Source organism: Podarcis tiliguerta, assembly GCF_965153285.1.
Source record: "Podarcis tiliguerta genome assembly, chromosome: Z".
Lineage (NCBI taxonomy): Eukaryota > Metazoa > Chordata > Lepidosauria > Squamata > Lacertidae > Podarcis > Podarcis tiliguerta.
The window spans coordinates 37,434,457-37,456,599 of record NC_139553.1 but is presented as its reverse complement, the minus strand read 5'-3'; the positions used below and the strand labels follow the sequence as shown (position 1 = coordinate 37,456,599).

Below are 22,143 nucleotides of genomic sequence, written 5' to 3'. Positions count from 1 at the left end.
TGAGCTCTTTGGTGAAAAGGGTGGAACAAAAATATTAATTATTAATAGTATGTAAATTGGAGGTGAACAGGTGAGGTGCTACATCATGATTATTAATGGAGATTAAGTGGAGTGGGGGGGTTAACCTAGTTTATCTTTGTACTGCATTGCAATGTTGTTTCTGTTGCATGGGAAACTGTCTGTGATGCACAGATGATCTAGCTAAATTAGAATTAAAATTGGATTTTAAAAAATCCACTAAAAATGTAAGGGGGTGCAAAAGGACAACACAAAGGGCAATCTTTTAAATTTTCATTTCCAATTCCAGCCATTCTGAGCCAGATGAATAGAAATCAGATAAGGTTCATTACAGCTGCAATCCATCCAGAAAAGTTGGAATGGGGGCGAAAAAGGTCCTGGTACATTAATTTTTTCACAGTTGCTCTCTAGTAAATAATGTTCTCCTTACAATTTAGACTCTCCAGGTCTAAGCTCATGGGACTTCTGTGCACATTTGAAGCTGGAATTCTTAGCAATAGAAGCAAAGATTTATTTTCTTCCCCAGAATGGGGTGTGTGTGTGTGTGTTTGTGTGTGTGTGTGATAAGGCATCCCCTTCCTTTCCAAAGAATCAAAACATCCAATCCTTATTTATTTATTTTGATTTCAAATGTTGGGGTCCCGTGCTGATGCTCTCAAAATGAGGAAACAAGGACATTAGTCAAATGTAGAGTGAACCAAGTGAAGAATCAAATTTGTGATAAACTACCATGCCTTCATTTTCCCTTCATACTTGGAAGACACTAGGTTCTGAGTGAGTATGCCTCATTTAGCAACCTGCAATTCGCAATTTGATGCTGACGGCACAACTTGAACAGAAAGCAAGAGCTGCATTAAGAAGATTTGAGACCTATTGTGAGCTGTGTGATCAACAGAGCCATGTGGTCCAGCAGCTCTTGCTGGATTCTACCACTCCAAAATGTGCATGTTAGGAGGAGGATGGAGGGAGCCAACTTATTTGAAAGGTTTGTTTTATAACAGGGGAGGCAGGAACTAAACAGAAAAAACCCCATAGCATGGTAATTGAAAAATTAGGTGACAATCCTTCCCTGTGCCAATCTTATTTTCAATACAATAGATTTTAAATGGAAGGAGTATGCAAACATGCAATTCTGCAGCAATGGAATTCTAAAGCAGTGGTGGGGCCACATTCCTTTCTGAGCAACCTTCTGAGGGCCACATGTCAGTGGCTGGAGGAGCCAGAAACCAAATATGGGTGGGGCAACTAATAGATTTTTTTCTTATGTACAGTAGGCCACTTAATTCACACATACTCATGCCTCTCTCTCTCCTCCATCCAGGTAAGCAAGAGTTCAAGGGAGCATTTCAGCCAGGTAAGGACACTCTTGGATGGTGCAAAGCAGGGCCAGGGAGGAAATGTGGTTGAGGAGGAATTATGGTCTGGGGTGAGCCTCAGGAGCGAGATAGGGAGGACTAAAGGGCCACATTTGCCTTCCTGAGCTTTGCCTTCCCTAACTCACTTCGAAAGCCTTACAGTCAAGCAAAAGCTGCATCACATTGTGTCCAAGAGTCTGTGCTGAGCATTAAGTAGCAGAATGCAAAACAAAGTCCTCAGACAATTTTTGGAATGGATGCTAGGTGATTGTATGTCACTCTATGCATGCTCAAAGGAATTTACTATGGCTTTAAATGTTCTGGGTTTGTATCTTGACATTTAAAATTCAGTCCAGTGCTTAACCCTGGCTCACATTAGCCCCTGTTGCTGTTCCTGTCCTTTGTTCTTAAGGGCTGTGTTTCCTTCAGTTCCTTCATTTGGCAAATACATTAAGCTAGAAGGTAGTCTGAATCAAGGCTCTTTCAAAGGCTTTCTTATGTCTCAGGAGGCTTCCTGCACTGCCTTAGCAGCAGCTGTATCAAAACTAATCTGAGTCATTACAATTTAGGATCAGATTGGCTAGAGATAAGATAACTCTGGTTTATAATAACCTATAAAGATTTATGACGATTTATTCACCTTCCCTAGGTAACAGGCTGCTCATCCCCAGCAGACCCACAGCTCTTTTCTGTTAAAAGGTCACTGAAGAAAGAACTCTGAAATGGCAGAAAATAAAACCACTAATCGGCACATTTCTAATAAAACTATCATGCCTGCTAGAACCAGAGGGACATCAAATGCTAACAATTTCACATCCCATGTGGCACCATCTCTTGAAAGGACTAACAAGATGGGTTTTTCATGCAGTACTCCAATAAATCAAGGATCATTAATCAACCCTTCCTTTAAAAAATATAAATTATTGGGGGGGGGGAGGAAAAGGAGCTTTCTGACAAATATCATGCATAGCCTAAATGTTGAAACTTGGGGGTTCTTTCTGTTCACCCTGAAGAGACAATTAAAACATAGACACAATGCAAAATCTGGAATTGTGCAAAGGTAGAGGAGATCTGTATGCTCTCTGTTTCTCAGCATGTGTTGTTGGTATCCATCTGTCTCAAGTGACAATGGAAGAGTGCACCATCAGGGGCAAAGTTGCACCATTGGAGAGTTACAATGCCTACTGTGGCTGTGGATAATAATACAGGAGAGACAGGTTACCCCTGCTAAACACTGAAGCCTGGTAGACCTTCATCTTGGTATTGGTCATTAGCATCACATTCTCCTGTGTCCTTTTGGTTAGACACTGCTGTAGCTGCCTTACCAATATACTTGTCCAGCTCAGCATAAATGGAAAGGGTGCTTGTTATGGTGGGCTGAGGTACACAAAATTGTCTACCACCTCAAGTGTGTGGTCACCAGTGCTAATGTGTGGAGTGCTGGCAACACCCTGACTCAGGTTGTTGGTCTTTGTCAGGCTAATGGTGAGGCTTGGGCATGCAGGCTTGAGCAAAATGGTTGATGAGGCTCTATAGAGGTTCTTTGGAGTGCACTGGCAAAGTTGTGTCATCTTTGTTGTCTGCAAACAACATTTCTTGCATAAGAACCTGCTGCAGTTTTGTCTTGGTATGGATACATGCCAGGTTGAGCAGACCCCTGTCACTCCTTGAATGGAAGTCCACACTACAGTGGTACCTCAGGTTACAGACACTTCATGTTACAGATGCTTCAGGTTACAGACTCTGCTAACCCAAAAATAGTACCTTGGGTTAAGAACTTTGCTTCAGGATGAGAACAGAAATCACATGGCAGTGGCACGGCGGCAGCGGGAGGCCCCATTAGCTAAAGTGGTACCTCAGGTTAAGAACAGTTTCAGGTTAAGAACGGACCTCCAGAATGAATTAAGTTCTTAACCCGAGGTACCACTGTATCTTCATTCATGAACGTATGAGAACAACAGTGGGAATAACATGCCAAAGAAAGTTGAGGGAAGAGCACAGCCCTGTTTCATGCCACTGTTTATAGGGAAGGTGCTGGAGGTTGTACTGCCTTACTAGATGGTGCCACACACATTCTCATGGAAAGATATTATCATCTTGTAGTGCTTATGTGGGCATCCTATCTTGTTGAGGAGTATGAAGAGTCCTTTTCAGCCAATGTGGTTGAAGACCTTCATCAGGTCTATGAAGGCAATGTACAAGGGGGTATCTTTGTTTTTGGCATTTCTCCTGCAGCTGACACTGTGAAAATAATTTTGACCGTTCACCTCTCAGCTCTAAAACCACATTGTGACTTGAGATAGACCCTGTCAGTGAGTGACTGTAATATGTATGAGAACTACAGGGGCAAAGGCTTTACCCACAGTACTCAGCAGGGAGATTCCATGGTAGTGGTTAGTCATGGTGATCACCCTTGTAGAGGGTCACAATGATGGAGTTGTTCATGCCTTGTGGTTTGGATCCTGTTAACTAACACTGCAAGAGAAGGCTGTGGATTGTGCATCATGAGGGAGGTGTTGAGACTGGCTTTCAGCACTTCTATTGGGATTCAACCTTTGTCCTGGGGATTTACCACATCCTTGAGAGTTGATGGCATTCTTCAGCTCATTGATAGAGGGACATCCAGCTCTCCCAAGATAAGCAGAGTTGCTAACTGTTGTGCAGAAGACCATGTTTCCCCATGAGTTCAGTTCTTGATAGAGCTCTGCCCATCACACCTCCCTACATGTGTAGCTGTCAGCAGCAAGTTGAATGCTCTAACATAGCTTTAGCCAATAGTCATTGGCACATTGCCTGGCAATCCACTGGGCATCACTCCTTTCCTTTCTCAGTGCAGCAAGCGTTTTCTCACAAGACACATGCTTATAGTTCACAAGAGCCTAACCCTTTGCAGTGATAAAAGGTTCCATGTCCTTAATGCCAGCCTCAAACCAGGACATAGCTGTGTTGTAGGTTGCTGTTTAATGCAGTTTCTAAAGCAGTCCAGTAGCACTTGTTTGACAGAATCAGAGAAGCATTTATAAAGTTCAGGTATGACTGTTCTGGCAGTGTTGATTTGAGGCCACATTTTCTGCTTTCTCCTATAGGCTCTCTTTGGCTGGGGAGGATCAGCATGGATTCTTTTGTATGGATCTCCCAAGAGAAGAAGTTTCAATACCGGGGCACAGCCACCGAAACAGGTCTTCCCCCTTATAGTTTATCCTCCACAAGTAAGAGCCACTAGTGAAGGGTTTTCAGATTGTGACCACTGCTAAGCAGTTTCATACCCAAATTCTTCTGAATGCATTTCTAAACCTGGTATTTCTGAGTTTGTAAGGGAATTAAGTTGTTTCAGTTCACATATTGCTTCAGAAAGCACAAATTAGGTGGATAGGCAAACTGAATCAAACTTCTCCCTCATCCTTATTTGTAGCAGAGCTCAAGAGGACTTCCTCAGCATGTGATGCATTCTCAATGAATTCCTTCGTATAAAGATGAGAACCACCCAAACTGCTCATTTTTTTTCTTTTTAAAGAAGATCTGCTCCTGCCTTGCATTTCTGATTCATGACATCACAAAGACCCAGCATAAGTCTGCTGCTGAGTGTCCCTGATTCTCATTGGCTCCCTGCCAATAACAATGCTCTTGGAGTGGGGCAGAAAAGTAACTTTTGTGAGCATTAAGAGTAAAAGTTGATTAATTATTTTGTCTTGTGTAGGGTGTTTTTCTTTTTCTTTTTCTTTTAACCAATGAATTCACTCCAAAAATTTAATGCATGGTGAAAAAATAATTTGGATTTCCTCTTTGTCAATATTTCATGAATAAAACTAATTAGGGGACAATGTGAGAATGAGTTTGAATATACAATGTCTTCAGCTAATTGGGTTTATTCATGAAATATTGAAGCGCAGAAAATTCAGCTTATTTTTCAAACCATATAAATTTTTGAAATAGTGGATTCAGTGTGTGGCTAAAACAAAGTAAGCAGAAGAATTTTTACATGTGAAAAGTGTACACTTCAGTTATTGGGGATGGATGATTTGCTTTAACCAACTAAACATGTTTCAGGAAGAAAGGAAGCTGCTTTATACCAAATCAAGACCATTGGTCCATCTAATTCACTACAGTGGTACCTCGGGTTAAGTACTTAATTCATTCCGGAGGTCCGTTCCTAACCTGAAACTGTTCTTAACCTGAAGCACCACTTTAGCTAATGGGGCCTCCTGCTGCTGCCGCGCCGCCGGAGCACAATTTCTGTTCTCATCCTGAAGCAAAGTTCTTAATCTGATGTCCTATTTGTGGGTTAGCAGAGTCTGTAACCTGAAGCGTATGTAACCTGAAGCGTAGGTACCACTGTATTGTCTATGCTGCTTTGCAGCAGCTCTCCAAAGTTTCAGAAGGAAAATTTTCAGCCTTTCCTAGAGATACTGTGGGTTGAACTGGGGCCTTTGGCAAGCAGAGTAGACGCTCTACCATTGAGCCACAACCCTTATACCTTAATGACCTAATTTGAGGTGGCAGCCCTGAAGACTAATGCAAAAGGGATCAGTATGGAACCTTGATCCCCTAGATCAGACATAGGCAAACTTGGCCCTCCAGATGTTTTGGGACTACAACCCCCATCATCCCTGACCACTGGTCCTGCTAGCTAGGGATGATGGGAGTTGTATTCCCAAAACATCTTGAGGGCCAAGTTTGCCTATGCCTGCCCTAGATATTGTTCATCTACTATGCTCACTTTCTGGTCTGCAAAGAAACATTCCTTCATCCAGCAAGGGTTAAAATTTAAGCAAGGATTAAAAATCCTAGAATAGCCTAGCTGCCTTCTTGATGAGGTGATAACCTAGGTGATGGGCCATTAAAGGAAGAAAGGAAGTGGATGTGTGCCAGATGGAAAAGGGTGGTCCCCTACTCCCTCACTTGTTGGACAAAGGCTGGAGCTGAGGGGGGGTGTGTGTGTGTGTAAGCTAGAAAACAGAAGCTGGATAAAGCAGCAGGCTAAAACCTGTGAGGGGGAGACATGCCTGATTTTTCCTGCAATCCAAGGCTGTGGCTATGTGAGATAGATCCTCTTGGGGTGTTAATGCTGTGAGCCCCTCCATCATGGGCTCAGGTTGTATATATGTAGAAATAAACCATATATAATAAAGATACCGCAATCTCCACTGTCCCTCATTCCGAAAGGAGCACGAACTCTGGACAAGTGCCTTGAATCCCTTGAATCTTGCACTGCTTAGAGATTGGGGTAATGTGCAACAATATACATTTTGTGTGAAACGTTGCCTAATCATATACACACCTTTGCAACTGACCCTGTTTTAATGCATGAACTGCATATCGAAATTTATACGCATTCTGATCCAGTACAGTATATCATTTTTGTAAACTGCACCTGACATTTCAAAATCCTATGAATTTCAAAGGATGGCTGTTTTTCAGTTCATGTATTGGTTCTAAAAGTGCAAATTATGCAGATTTACCTTCAGGTGTGAACTTAAACAAACTTGGCCCTTCTCCCTAGGAATGGATTCATTAAAGGGGCACCAACTATAGGGGTGGAAGGGGCTTCAGCCACCACAATATTTGTGAGTAGGGGACTAAGCTCCCCATACTGAGAGGGCCTCCATCCTCCACAGCCCACTGCTACCAAGCAGTGCTCACATGGTGGGCAGGAGCAGGACACAGGGAGGGTGAAGATCATCCTCCATGTTCCCCACCACCCACTGCTGCTGCCAGGTGAGCACTCATGTGCCATGCAGGGGCAGGAAGGCAAAGGGGTCATGTGAGGCAAGTCTGGTTCATAGATCTCACTCCTCTACACATGCTGTTGTAAGATTTATCATGGCAGGAAAATCTGGGAGAGAAACAACCCAAGTAGAGGAAATACTCCACTGCTTTCTTCTTCAGTTCTAAGCTTCAACTTTCATTCCAGATCTCCACTTTTCAACCAGGGTGATCCTCTCTAAGTTAGCTATCAGCTGCAGTTGATACAGAGCCATCATTATATTTGCCTCTCATTTCTTTTTTCATTAACCTGGCACATAGCACACAACCCCAAGACCACAAATAAGGAACATTCAGCTCTCAGGCTGAGTACACAGCCCTCCAGTTTTCTCTGTCCACCCTCAGGACTCTTCCCAGTCGCACCCACTCTCCCCGGGCCACCAGTCTTCTTCCACATCCACAATGAATGATTTTTACTGGCTGGAATGTGTCTGATAATGTCTCTTGCCCTGGATGGAATGAAACTGATTTTAAGGATTTATCCACACTTCTCCTAATGTTTCCCCCCAGGGTAAACCACATTTTATGGAACGCGGGTGGCACTGTGGGTTAAACCACAGAGCCCAGGACTTGCTGATCAGAAGGCCATGGTTCGAATCCCCGCAGCAGGATGAGCTCCCGTTGCTCGGTCCCTGCTTCTGCCAACCTAGCAGATAAATAGGTACTGCTCAAGCGGCAGTTCGTCAAAGTGCAAGTAGATAAATAGGTACCGCTCTGGTGGGAAGGTAAACGGCGTTTATGTGTGCTGTTCTAGTTTGCCAGAAGTGGCTTAGTCATGCTGGCCACATGACCCGGAAGCTGTACGCCGGCTCCCTCGGCCAATAATGCGAGATGAGCGCCGCAACCCCAGAATCGGTCACGACTGGACCTAATGGTCAGGGGTCCCTTTACCTTTTAAACCACACTTTACACTCAGTTGGAGCAAATGGCAATTCAGGTTTTCTATGGATTTATGTTGGCTCCGATTTAGCGGGTTTTCCATGGGAAAGAAGCGGGGTAAAGAGAAAACCACTCTGAGCTGTGCTTTCTAGGCTTGAAGTGTGGGCAAGCCCTAAGAGCTACATCAATTGCTCTGTCCACTTTTGCTTCTGGAGCTCCCCACTACTGGTCATCAGCAAGCTGTCAATCAGGGAATGAAGCTCTTAGGCTCAGAAAGGTTCCATAGCTGAAGGCATTCAGTGACACTATACAATACAAACAGGTTGGTGGTGAACTCCCTTCACCTTCCTTACCATTCAGTTTTAAGAATATATTCTGAACACATGTAGAGGATTGTTTTTAACCTGCTCTATAGACAGTAGGATACTTTGCAATATTACAGATGTCTTTTATGTTTCTGAAGTGTTTGCCCCATGTTAACGTTAATCAAAATCCATGATGTTTATTTTTACACAGTATCTCTCCAAGGTGTTTCATTTGATGTGGCCTTTCCAATCAAAAAGAAGAAGAAGAGAAGAACAAAGTAATCAGCTGAAATCCTTTTAAAAGGGGGCAGGGGGGCGGGGGTGGAATGCCAGTAATGTAAGCCAGAAAAATGATTGTAACATCCTTAAGTATAATCACAACTGACTATCATTTACTGGTTCACATTGAAAACGTTTATCATAAACTTTCTCTCAAATGAAACTTTGCAGCCGAATAGAACTTCCTGTCAAAGGGGCAGAGAAATAGCACCCTTGTTTTGAACAGGTCTTGTTCATCAGAAATGATTTTTTCCATTTCATTTGTTTAAAAATATATTTTATTTGCCTTCCTTTTCCTTGCAAAATGGATGGACATCTCTTGATTAAAACATCATTATAAATTAGAAAGTAGCCCATCATGTGGAAAATTGAGATTCTCTGGTTTAAGCAAACTGCCTCAAGCAATAGACTTACCCAAACTAAATGACAACTCTTCTTCTTCTTTCCACTTTTGGAGGAAAGGTGATTTGCACTTTTAAAAAGGTAGCATTAACATTAGCATTCTAAAGTAGCATCATGTGAGCTGATTGGGACTATTAAATTTATTAACTTTCCCTCTGCTATAAGCATTCTGCAAGATGTAAGATGTTCATCAGGAATTTGGGGACTAATTAATACACTTCTAATGTAAGCTATAATTTTACGAGGTACAAGTTCAGTGGTACAAGACAAGTTCAACCCCCACCTGCCAAAACAAACAAACACTTGTATTGGTGAATTCAAAGTGCATTAAATTAGGGACGTAAGCATATAGGATGCTGCCTTATGCCTTATGCATAAGCAAACCATTGGTCCATCTAGCTTAGTATTCCATTGTTTCAGACAGGGAGTCTTTCCTTCTCCTGAACTTCTACTTCTATTACTTTAAACCAGAAGAGGGCACTGTTTGACTAGTGATCTGTTTGACTAGTGATCTAGTTATCCCCTGTTTGTAGCTTCTCTAAGTTAACTCCACCCCTAAAAACTTAGACATTTTGTTTACTGTTTTCTCCAGACAATATGGCTGCTATTTCTCTCCTATCTTCACTCACATGTAAATAGTTCCTGCATGAATAAATCCTTTGAACTCCAGAAACTGTAAGTAATTACTTCAATCTAAATCACTTAAGCTGCTAACAATATTTATTTTTAAAACAGCTCTGGGAATTGTAGTTTGGGGACAGAAATCTTCTAACCACTCTTAACACCCTTAAACTGCAGCTTCCAGCATGCTTTGGGAGAAGCCATGACTGTTTAAAGTGATATTGTAGTACTTTAAATATATGGTGTGAATGTGGCTTAAGTCTCTGTTTTTCAGCTTGTTAATTTTTGTCCTTCTTTTGTACTTGTAATGCCTTTCTGGGACATGGTAGTTCTGGCCTACATTTATCAGGCTGAGTAAAACATGCTGCTGGAGAGAAGGAACGTTGCAGGTCTTCAGGGTCAAGTTCCATCTATCTCCTGAACAGAGCTCCAGAGACACTATCGCAGCCATGCCTTGAATTGAATGTAGTACCCATCTAGCCCAGCCCATTTTTCAGCATACGGTGGGTTCCAGTGCATAAAGCTTTGAATCAAATGTCGAAATCTGCCTTATACCTGATCCAACTGGCCTACTACTGCTTATTATGACTGGCAGAAGCTTTCCACAGTCCCAGAAAGAAAAACATCATTGCAATCACCTTCTGCTTCAGGGTTGGGGCCAGGTTTTTTATCTCCCCTCATCTCTGCAAGGCATCTTTGGCAGATGGCCAGGACCACCTACCTGTCAATCTTGTGACATCATAAATATACAATGTAATTGCTGGCTTTGCTCAGCACTGCATACTGATTGCAGGGCACTTGAGAGGTGCTGCTCACGGGGTTTGCAAACCCTCTGTTTGGTGCTTAGGAAGTTTCTAAACCACGTGACAGTCAGCTGGTTCTTGGGTGCTTGAGAAGCACTGTGTAAGGAGCTATATGCTGGTGGTGCTTGCAAAGCCCCTTTCAGTTGAGTTCTGCACATCTGATGTCAAATATGATGTCAGGTGCAGAGCAGGTGGGCATGCCTTGCCTGGCACATCTGTGTGTATGAAACATGGAGGTATGACAGGCTAAGCAGAATTCCTGCTCAGAGATTGAGCCTGGGAACTTCTGCATGGAAATCATGCGCTCTACCCATTGAACTATGGTCCTTCTCCATGTTAGAACCTTAGGCCAGGGATCCAACACTGTACCTATTTTTAAGAACCCACTAGGCTTTGTACCCTGACCTGCCAAAATCAATGACCTACACCTTCTGGTTCCACCCCCTTTCCTTGAATCCTAGGGTTTCACTTTAGACCCTATCCAAGTACCAACATAAATAAACAAAACAAAATACCATAAAGTGTGTTATTAGCGCAACTTCATTGGCAAGGACCAACATTCCCCCGTGGTATAACAATCTGCGACTCTTAAAACCATAATTGGTGTATTTTTTGTTTGTATATTGTTTGGTTCAAAACTTTCTGCATCTAACTTTGGTAAGTTTTTACAAGACCAAAAGGAGGAAAACTATGGTGAAGGTTGAAATAAGAGTGTTTTAGCATCATGTACTTTTCTTATAGACCTTCTATGATCTTTAATGTTAGCATAATAGATAACAGTGGGTATACTGCAGATATCTATGGCTTTTTTCTTTTGGGCCTTAAGTGCATGTCTTGTTATGAGACCTTGAAGGGACATCCATCAATGGCTGACCTCAATCTTTCTGCAGTGTATTCTATTATATTTGCCAATCAGTGAAGGAAGTTTGCCAGCGTTGAGCCTTTCACCTCTATCAATTGAAGAATAAGTCATTTTATGATCAAAGGCATCCTTAGGTCAGGCCCTCTAATCTCACTTTCTTATCTTGAAGGGGGGAAAAAGGATAACAGAGTCTTCACATTTTACTCCCTAATGAGCAAATCTACACCCAACTTCCCAGACTGACTTAATCTGATCTGAAGTTTGAAAGATCTGTTCTATTCTGACTGGAAATTAATGGTATTAACATACTGGTGTGCCTGTTACCCAGTGGGAACTCTAGGTGCCCAGGATTTTTGGTTTTGGTTTTTTTTAAAAGGAGAACAAGACTCAAACAGGGAACACACCAGCCCTTTTCAAACATTCAGAACATCTGTAATGGATATGTATGGGGAAGGTGGCATTTGAGTGTAAATTTCTCTTATTCAACACAATAAATCAATCTCAATCAATCTCAAACTTTTATTGGTATATAGACAAAATACTGAAAGATTCACTACAATAAAATCACTCAGCAGAATCTGCATCTAACAATTAAAATAATGTTGTATAGCATTCACTAATCTTCACTGCATGTTGCACAAACCTGGCTACTATCTCCATCTTATCTCGATTCTGAGTAAACGTTTGTGACTGCCACTCCCTGCTAACAACCAATTGTTTAGTGAATTTAGTTTCATTGTGTGCCAATGTTCTACTGATGGAAGGTCTCAAAAGTACTTAGGATGTTCATATACATTCTATGACATTCCAAGTCAGGTAATGCATAGATAATGCTCCCAAGAAAAAGTTGATGGCTTCGTAATGGATGCTCTATTTCAGGTCTCAGAGCATGGTTAAAATGGGCATTTATACAACTGCTTTGAAGCCTATGGAAGAAAAGTTGCTGTCTAAATAAAAATACATTTATGATATCCACCTGTTGGCTACACACTTTCATTTCAACTTGATCTGTTTTTGACTGTGTCTTAATGACAGAGACTAAATTTGGGAGTGCTACTTAATAATTAGAAGTAATGAGTGAATAGTTCTATCACAATCAAAATGGCAGATGATTTAACAAACAGCAGTGAGTAAAGTACCCTATGAGTCCAAAGCGATGCTTGAAGAACCTCTTCTTTTTGAGCAGACATCAGTGATTGAGAACTATAATTAAAGTTGCCTTAATAAATTGTAGGAGTTGCTAAGATACCAGCAGGTAGCTCTTGGCTAGCCACAAATACCTGAACACAATCTTTAAATATATTTGTCTTGTGTGTGTCAGTAATTGTAACCCTTTGCAGACAGAATACCGCCACCAATGACAGTCAAGGGTGTTTGATTAGGAATTTGCATTCTTATAGCACCTGATAATTAGCTATTTTTGCATTTTCTTCCACTCTCTCTCTCTCTCTCTCTCTTTTTTTTTTTTTTTTTGCCTTTCTGAATAATAAAACACAACCAAATTGTAAGAACAAAGTTTTCATCAAGAACATACCTTGTAGCAAAACAGGCAGTCAAGAAGACCCCATGGCATGTTGATTATCTTTTGAGTGCTAAGGATAGCAGTGGCATTCACAGCTTGATTCTTTACTTTGCCTGGCTCCACTCAGCAATTAAGTGTTATGCTTTCAAACTATCTTGGTTTAGAGTGAGGAGGAGGAGGAATGAAGATGAAGCAAAACATTTCATTTATAAATAGCTGAATATAAGCTCAGTGTTTCAAGTGTTGACAGAGATGAGTATCATACAGGGATGGAGGAGAAGTTAGTACAGTCTACACTTGCAAATGGATTGGCCTAGTTTAAACCTCCTACAGTAACTCACAGGTTTGTTGCTGTTGTTTAGTCGTGTCCAACTCTTCGTGACCCCATGGACCAGAGCACGCCAGGCACTCCTGTCTTCCACTGCCTCCCGCAGTTTGGTCAAACTCATGCTGGTAGCTTCGAGAACACTGCCCAACCATCTCACCTTCTGTGGTCCCCTTCTCCTTGTGCCCTCCATCTTTCCCAACATCAGGGTCTTTTCCAGGGAGTCTTCTCTTCTCATGAGGTGGCCAAAGTATTGGAGCCTCAGCTTCAGGATCTGTCCTTCCAGTGAGCACTCAGGGCTGATTTCCCTAAGAATGGGTAGGTTTGATCTTCTTGCAGTCCATGGGACTCTTAAGAGTTTCCTCACAGGTTACCAAAAGAAATTCTGACTTGGACTTCTGCAAGTTTTGTGATGCAGGTCTTGGCTCAAAAATGGACCTTTTTTTTAAAAAAAAAAGGAATGAAGTGCATTTAGAAATGTGTACATTGCGATAAGATATGGATTTAAATAGGTATTTTGTAAGAAGATAGATATTAGAATATGAACTTTCATATGGATTTTGTGTTTTTAAAAAGCCATCACATAATGCAGAAATGGGAAGAAGATTTATAAAGGAACACATTCACAATTAACTTGGAACAGAAACATATGGTTCTGCCCAACCATATAATATTTTTTGTTAGTTTCTATATATGATGCATCCATACATTAATGTCTGAGGTATCACAGACCTTGTGATTTCTCTAGCATACAGAATCCAGAGATTTTCATACAGGGAAAATGTTAGGCAAGCATCTCCCCAATTAGAAATGGCACAGTAAAGACATAGTGTGAGGGCTTCAGAAAATGTATTGTGAAATGTGCCTGTAATTTGCCTGGCAAGTTAAGCTTCATATGTAAGAAACTTTCCTCTCCTCCACAGAGATAGAAAAAGTCAAGAGCACAGAGGGGGAACCTCAGGCCCACACAGGGCCAGCCCAATACATTTTGGCACCTGAGGCAAACCACGAAATGGTGTCCCCCTGCCTGCCAAGGGTGAAGGGGTACGTGAATATCTACGTCAGGAGCAAGGGGAATCACTGTGAATCCTGCCACCTGAGGCGGTCGCCTCACCTTGTCTTATGATTGGGCTGGCCCAGGGCCCAGGAGTCAATTGTTGCCCCCCAAGCCTCTCTACCTGGCCCTTGGAAGCAACTCACTGCTCCAAGTCACACCCCTCACTGTCCTTGCTTCTCACACCCCAAACATATCAGTCTGGCTAAAATGTGTCCTTGAATTGTTTCTTGTCTGAATGGAGGTGGGAGAGTAGTGCCTGATCATGCATGAAGAAATTAGCCTACTGTCTGAAGAGAGAGTTCATATTCATCGCTTCACCCAGTTTGCCTTTAGCCCAACCCTTCACTGCTATGCGACCCACAGAACATTGTTTAGAAGAGAATGTTGTTCTTGGGCTGATAAAGCACCTTCATTCCTGGGTGAGGATGACACCCAATCTGGACTTGCACTTGTTTTTTGTTTTTTTTAAAGCACCGCCACATGTCCTAGCTCTCTAGAAAAGCTGCCATGCATTTCTTTGCTGAATTTGGGTTGCTAGTGGTAACCTTTAAGACTTTACAGGACTTGGAACTAGGGTTTCTGTGCCTGAAAGAATGTCTCTTCCCATATGAACCTACCATTTTTATTATTGCTTGTAAGCCGCTCTGAGCCCAGCCTTGGCTGGGGAGGGCGGGGTATAAATAAATTTATTATTATTATTATTATTATTACTAGGACCTTAAGATAATGCATTAAGAAGCTCATCAGAATGACTCTCCATCAGAAGTGCAGAGGGTAGTGATTGGAAAGAGAACTTTTTCAGTCGCTGTTCCATCCTTTCTAGGCATGGGTCTCAGTGGTTTTGCCTTTGCCCCACTACTTTCCCACAGAAAATACACTCTTGAGCACTAAATTGGAACCAATGGAACGCTCTGAAAACCCAGTTGCCATGTGTTCTGATTCCGCACTAAAGATCCACTTTCCCTTGGGGCAAATGGAGGTGTGTATCTTAAGATAATGTATGAGCCATGAGTGGAAAACCTGTTCAGTTCATAGACCTTAAGTCCCAATATGAAGGAAGATGATGTTTGTTTCTTGATGTGTTTTGTCTGTATTGTACCCCTTCTTTTTTACACACACACACAAACACACAGAGGACTTGGAGTTGTTAAAAAACTTTATTGTTACTTCTGCAGTATATTCTGAAATGATGTTGTCATAACACTTTCCATTTGGAGAAGATAATCATTCTTTAGATACACTCTCTTATTTTTACACCAAGCTTGTCTTTTTTTATTTTAAGCTAACACCCAAGATCAAAGTCTAATTCAATTAATACTAATCTCTAAAGCTATTAGATCTCAGCTTTAAAAAAAAGTTTCAACATTTTGCTAGGCTTTTAATCCTTTAGACAACGGCTTAGGCAGTCACATAGTATCCCTAAAGATAATAAGCACATTATAAATGCTGATAAAATGTTATCAGGCACGAATCGTGTATGAAGATTGGTTCACATCTTGGTAGGGAATAAACAGTGGAACCTGAATATGATGTAGGTATAAGCTGGAAAGAGATAATTGCAATGTTCATAGCTCATTGGACAGATGCAACACTTTTCAAAGTGTGTGTGTGTATGTATGCCCTCCCCCCAAATTCCTGCTTTAAAGAAAGCCGGAATAGTTATATGGATTCAATCAATGAAACGGAAGGACAGTGTCCTAAAGTGTCCACTGGATTTCATACTTCTGATGTTCTGAGGCAATGCAGATGCTTTTAAATTATATATATATATATCAGGGTTTTGTTTCATTAGATAGAAGATTAACTAGCAATCAGGACAAAATGGACTCTTTTTTCCTCCCTTCTGGGGTGACAAATGGGAGCATCACCCACTACACTATCTTGCCAGGTGGGCGCAGCCTCTCACTAGGATGCAAGCATGACTTTTGGAGTTGCAGGGATTGGCAGCAAGTCTGGCTGAATCCTCAGGATTGCAGGCAGAGAGGTGAGTGGCAGTGGTGACATTCAGGCATCACCACAAAGTCCTTGGGCCTACTTTGCTTAATTATTGTCAACAGTATTGTCAACTCTTGATATTTACCAGAACAACTCTTCGAATGCACTTGATACATAAATGGACCAGCGAAGTTACTATCAAAATGTTGCCTAAAGTATCCCTACAGAATGTTATAACCAGTAAGTAATTTGTGAAGATTTGCAGTGAACAGACATGCAGTGAAATGTATCAATCACTGTAAAAGATCGTGCTCAGATATAGGTGAAAAAGATAGCATTACAGAGAAGTGCATCCCAAGTTGTTTAGAGCCTTATGTATTGAAAATGGAATATGTAATTGTGCCCACATAATTACAGGAAACCATTAAAGATTGTACAAGCAGTGCGACACATGTAACGTTTTGGCATGATAAGTGCCATTTATATCCCCACCGTGCCACTGGTCTGTAAAAACCATCCTTAATGGTTCCCATGAATGATGAAGCTGATGCATTTTCACTCTTCAGCTGTTCTCTTCAAGGGTCTTAATCTTCCGGTACAAGAATAATCCCATTAAGAAAGCATCCGCCCATGGACAGGGCTAAGGAGGCCGAATGTGCCACAGATGGATGCATGTTTCAAAGTCAAACAAAGTCATTTTATACTTTGCTACTAGATTCTGGGTCACAATGGGTTGGATCAAAAGTTGTTCTTATTGTTGTCTATTATATTTCTGCACCTCCCTTCACCCAAGGATCACAAGGCAGTTTACAATATAAAAACACAAAAAATATACCATAGTAAACAAGGGAAAAACCCCCAATAACACACAAAGTTTAAAAGGCTGTGGGTTGTTTAATTAGTCAAAGGGTTGGAGGAAGAGGAATGCTTTTGCTTGATGCCTAAAGATATGTAACAAAGGCATCGACCATCCTCCCTGGGGACAGTATTCCACAAGTGGAGAGCCAATACAGAAAAGGCCTGTTCCTGTGTTGCCAGCCTCCAGACATCTCATAGAAGAGGGCCTCAGATAATGATCACAGGGTCTGGGTCTGTTCATATGGGGAGAGGTGGTCCTTGAGATACATGGTCCTGGGTCATTTCAGGCTTTATAGGTCAAAACCAGCACTTTGAATTGGACCCAGAATCTAATGGGCAGCCAGTGCACTCAGGTCAGGATTGACTTTACATGCTCAAACCATCTTATCCTGGTGAGCATCCTGGCTGCTGAATTCAGCATCGGTTGAAGTTTCCAAACCATCTATGTATAATGTGTTGCAATAATCTAACACAGAGCATAAACAACATAAATTAAGCTATCCCTGTCCAGATAAGAATGCAACTGGGCCACAACCTGAAGCTGATGGAAGCACTCCACACCACTGAGGCCCTCTCAGCCTCAAGTGAAAACATAGGATCCAGGAGTACCCCTAAGCTTCATGCCCACTCCTTCAGAGGGAATATAACCCCAATGAGAGCAGGCAACCTCCAATCAATCAAGGGAACCGCCCACTAACAGTGCCTCAGTCTTATCTGGATTGAGGTTAATTTGATAGCTCTCATCCAGTCCATTATCAAGGCTAGAAAATGGTCCAGCACATCCACTGCCACAGCTGCAGATGTAAAGGAGAAGTAGAGTTGTGTGTCATCAGCATATTGCTGTCAATGTACTCTAAGACTCCAGGTGACCAAAGTTAGCCTTTCCCATTTGGAGAACAGCTTTCACTCACAGATATTGGTCTGTGTAATGCAAGTTGGCTTATGAACACTACTTCCTTTAATTGAAAACTCTGGTGATGGGTGCCCACAGCACTGGAACCAAAATAGGGCCTAAGAAACAAGAGGGAGAAATCAGCAAGCTTGAGGGAACCCTTGCAGTTGTCAGGAATATTTTAAAAGCTGAAAAATCCCCACTTAGAAAAGGTAATGAGGACTGAGCATGCTTGGCAGCTGCAGTCTTTTGAAAGTCAATTGGGGTGGTGGTGGTAGAAAATTTAAGGGGTATGCAGAACAGCCTTCTTGAATGCCTTACAACTCATTGTATATATAGCAGGCATGGATGGTTGGCCAGAGAGGAACACTCTTGCTGGAAGGTGAGGATAAAAGTTACAATTTGTTGACAGTTCCACTTGTGTTTCCTTAGAACTGTTTACAGTCATTGAAGGGATCTTGTGTAGCTCTTTTATCCTAGAACAAAGGAACGATCTCAGTTTCTCATTTAAATTTAGTTATCCATATTTTAATAGCAATCAGCATTTTGGTATGAATTTCCCCACTTCCCTAGACAGACTCCTTAACTCATGTAACTGATGCCTACTCAGGTCTTGTTTAGGAAGGAGAACAAAATGATGCCTGGTTCAGGTATTCAGGAGTGTAAATGCCACACTGTTGTTCACATATTGCATAAGGAAAGCAAGACTAAATCTAAAGATGCTATATTTTCACCCACTTGTATAGGAAGTTACAGAACAAAATATATAGCCAAGCATATGAGGTGGACAGCCTGAGCTGTTGCCAGCCCAAGGTGGGGAAAAGGGCGGATGAATCCGGGTGCATGGGGCCACAGCCACCAAGCACGAGCATCTCTTTCCATGGTTGAGGCTGGCAGTGGCCACAGCATGCAGAACACCCACGGGCCTCTTTCCCCAGCTTGGGCTGGCAGCAGCTGCAGCACGCAGAGCAGCCCAAGCCCAAGTCGCTGCCAGCCCAAGTGGAGGCAGTATCCCACTTCCTACCTTATCTTCGCTGTGATGGCCTCACTACAGCGTTTCTGCTTTGGGGGCACAACGCCCTCCTGGGCATGCACGTACCCCCCTACCCCCCAAAACCCAAACATTTTCTTTAAAATGTAAAAATTTGCCTAGATTTGCATGTTGCCCCCCCAAAAAAGAGGACACGTCTGGGTTTTTCCGGACGTACGGCAACCCTACATAATGATAGCTAAGTAACTTTGACATTCTTATTGCAAACCTTTTCTCTTAAACGGATTCCTGTAGTTACTCCTAATCCACCTTTAAGCCCCTGGCTAGCAGATGGGTGGGATTTTTTTAATAAATGCAAGATAAATGGCAACAACATAATGAGCAATTATAACTGATTCCACCACACAAACACCCAATATACAATCATGCAAGGTCGTGCAATTTCTTTATTTAGTTTCTCCAAAGTATGCAGCTTGCAAGACTTTCAGGCCCCGCAATGATGAACTTGCTATGTATCTTTTCCTCCCCCTTTCTCCTTTCTCCAACAATCAATACCTAGTGGACAGTTTCCCTTGTTTTGTTGTGAAGATGTAGCTGTTCTTTTTTGTTGCTTGCAGAGAAATAGATGCTTCCTTGAAGGCAGAGAAATATAAAAAAGAAAACTTTGGCATTGATATTGCATTTGTTCACAACTGAAGGCAGGAGACTCTGGCATACACTTGTGTTTCTTGCAAAAGAATCTATGAGCTATAAATCTTGTGTGAAGATTGGGGCCCTGGAGAAGAGAGAGTTCATGATGTCCTATTGGTCTTCCTCCATAGCCACTCTGAAAGCAAATGTTCCATCCCTCGATGTTAAGGCTGGGCTGAAGTCACCACCACTCCATTTCCTGAAAACATTCTCTCTCTTTTCAAGTTATAAAGCAAGAAAAATATAAAACTTTTGGCCACCTTGTAAGCAGCAAACCCTTCCTGAAATTTTCAGACATTTCCCTCTCTTCCCCCCTTGTTTTGTAGAAAAGTTAATTCCACTGGAAACATCCACCCCAAAAGTCTGATAGCACAGGTGAACAGGATAAAGCTCCATTGATTAGCTGTCATTGTGCATGGTAAATAGGTCTGCATTTTTCATCAGTAGGGTGCTATTCTATGTGGTATGATCCCTTGGAGCTGCACACAATTGCTTCTCATTTTATGTTCAAATATGGATAGCGTTTTCCTGAGGTTGGTCGGAATCTCCTTTCTTGTAACTTGAAGCCATTAGTTCGGGTGCTATTATCCAGAGCAGGAGGAAAACAAGGCTGCTCCGTTTTCCATGTGATGTCCCTTTAGATATTTGAAGATGGCTATCATATCTCCTCTCAGTCTGCTCTTTCCCATGCCAAACACACCCAGCTCCCTCAACTGTTCCTTGTAAGACTTGGTTTCCATACCCTTGATCATCTTGATCACCCTGCTCTGCACATGTTCCATGTAAGAGCTTTTAGACAGTGGAATGGACTCTCTTGGGAGGTGGTGGGCTCTCCTTCCTTGGAGCTTTTAAGCAGAGGTTGGATGGCCATCTACAATTCTATGATTCTACGAGTCTAAATGTATGGTGTGAGTATCTTAATATGACTCACAGGGTCCCCAATCTCATCCCCTGAATAAGCATAATCCGAGCCCGGGGTTATGACACTCAGCAATACATTTTCTTGGTTTCCCTTGAAATCAGTCATATGAACCTATCTCTGGGCACTCATAAAGTAATATTCAAGCCAGTGAAATGCTAATGGAGGTTGGCCTATCTGGGCAGTGCCCCACCATCCTAATTCTACCCCTACCTGTTTTTCTTCCTACTCAAAATCTCTCAAGGGAAGGAAGCACCAGCTTCGGTTTTCCCTTTGCACAACTCAACAGGGAGCAGAATAGAGACAACGCTAGAATTAGCTGGCTCTGCCTGTCATTGGCTCCCCTTATTGTTGCTCTTCCTTCCTTCCTTCTGCCTCACCAGTCCCAATGGGCACAAGGCAGCACCATTAAATGTTCTGTTCAGAGTTTTCTAACTCTTCCTAATTTACTGGTCTACCAAATAGAACCACATAATTTGACCAAATTGTGTTATTTTCCTGTAAGATTTCTTTTTTGGAAGAAGGGGGAGGGGGGAGAGAAGCAAAATCCAAGCTCAGCAGGGCAATACTGTTATGTGTATACCATGATTGCCTTGTCCAATAACTATTAAATCAGATTGCAGTTACACTGATTAAATTTACTCTGGCAGACAGAAAGAGAGTAGTAGAATCTGAAGAGGTGGGTCTGCCAATTGTATTCCTCTTTCTAGCAGGATGCTTCACATGTTTAGCTTCCACAAAGCTGCTAAATGTAGGCAGCTAAAACATTTCTATCCTACAGTTGTCCTAGCTGGAAAGAAAATGTAAAGGCCCAAGTCATGAAATGCACTCATCTATTCTAAGAAGAGAATGTAAAAAATAAAATAAAAAATAGTATCTTACCATCTAACTACCAGATGTCCTGAAATAAAAACATTTGCAGAAAATTGTTAAAACAAGTCTTTCCTGCAAGAACATTAGATTTCAGCAAACAGGCAACAGTTTCTGTATCACCACCTGTTACTATTTGGCATTCCCTAACGCTTTTCTCAGGTGAAGCTCTTTACACCCACATCCAGTAACTCCTAAATTAATTATCATAAAACACAAATGCCAATAATCCTTCATTAGTGAAGCAGCCATCTAAACGAGGTGTTTGGGACTAGCCTTTTTTTATGACAACTGAGAAGGTTGCTCAGGAATGAATTAGTTCTGTTCCTCAGCAATTTCCACTATTTGTCAAATGGTTGTTCTCAACACTGTAGGCTGGTCCATTAGGGCAAATGAGGCACTGCCCCACCAATCTCATTCTACCTTCAGCCAGCCCCTGATCTGCCTACCTTTCTATTTAGCAGTTGGTTAAAGATGTGACACTGCCTGTAACCTTCCTCCTCAGTCACATTATTGCCCCTTATAGAAGCCAGCAGGAAGTAGGAGGAGCCACACTCTTGATAGCCTTACATTTCTGGATTACACATTTCTGAATCACCTTCAAAGGCAGCCCCACAGAGAGTGCACTGCAGTAGTCCAAAGTAGAAGACAACCAGAGCATCTACCACTCTGGCAAGACAGTGGGCCGGTAGGCAGTGTCTCAACCAACATACCTGGAAGACAGCTACCCTGGACACAGAGTTGACCTGTCCCCCCATTGACAGTTGTGAGTCCAAAAACACCCTCATGCTGTGCAC

At 42.1% G+C, this 22,143-nt stretch overlaps 1 long non-coding RNA gene across 2 annotated transcripts; it reads left to right on the top strand.

Moving 5' to 3' along the window:
• Positions 1-573: 573 nt before the first annotated feature.
• On the top strand, positions 574-19,177 carry LOC310668949. 2 transcript variants are annotated; one of them, XR_014506926.1, is made up of 6 exons: positions 574-1,003; positions 1,340-1,372; positions 8,532-8,598; positions 9,594-9,676; positions 14,058-14,178; positions 15,984-19,177. It is a non-coding gene; the product is annotated as an uncharacterized lncRNA (long non-coding RNA). The 2 variants fall into 2 exon arrangements; XR_014506925.1 differs by lacking the exon at positions 14,058-14,178.
• Positions 19,178-22,143: the final 2,966 nt, after the last annotated feature.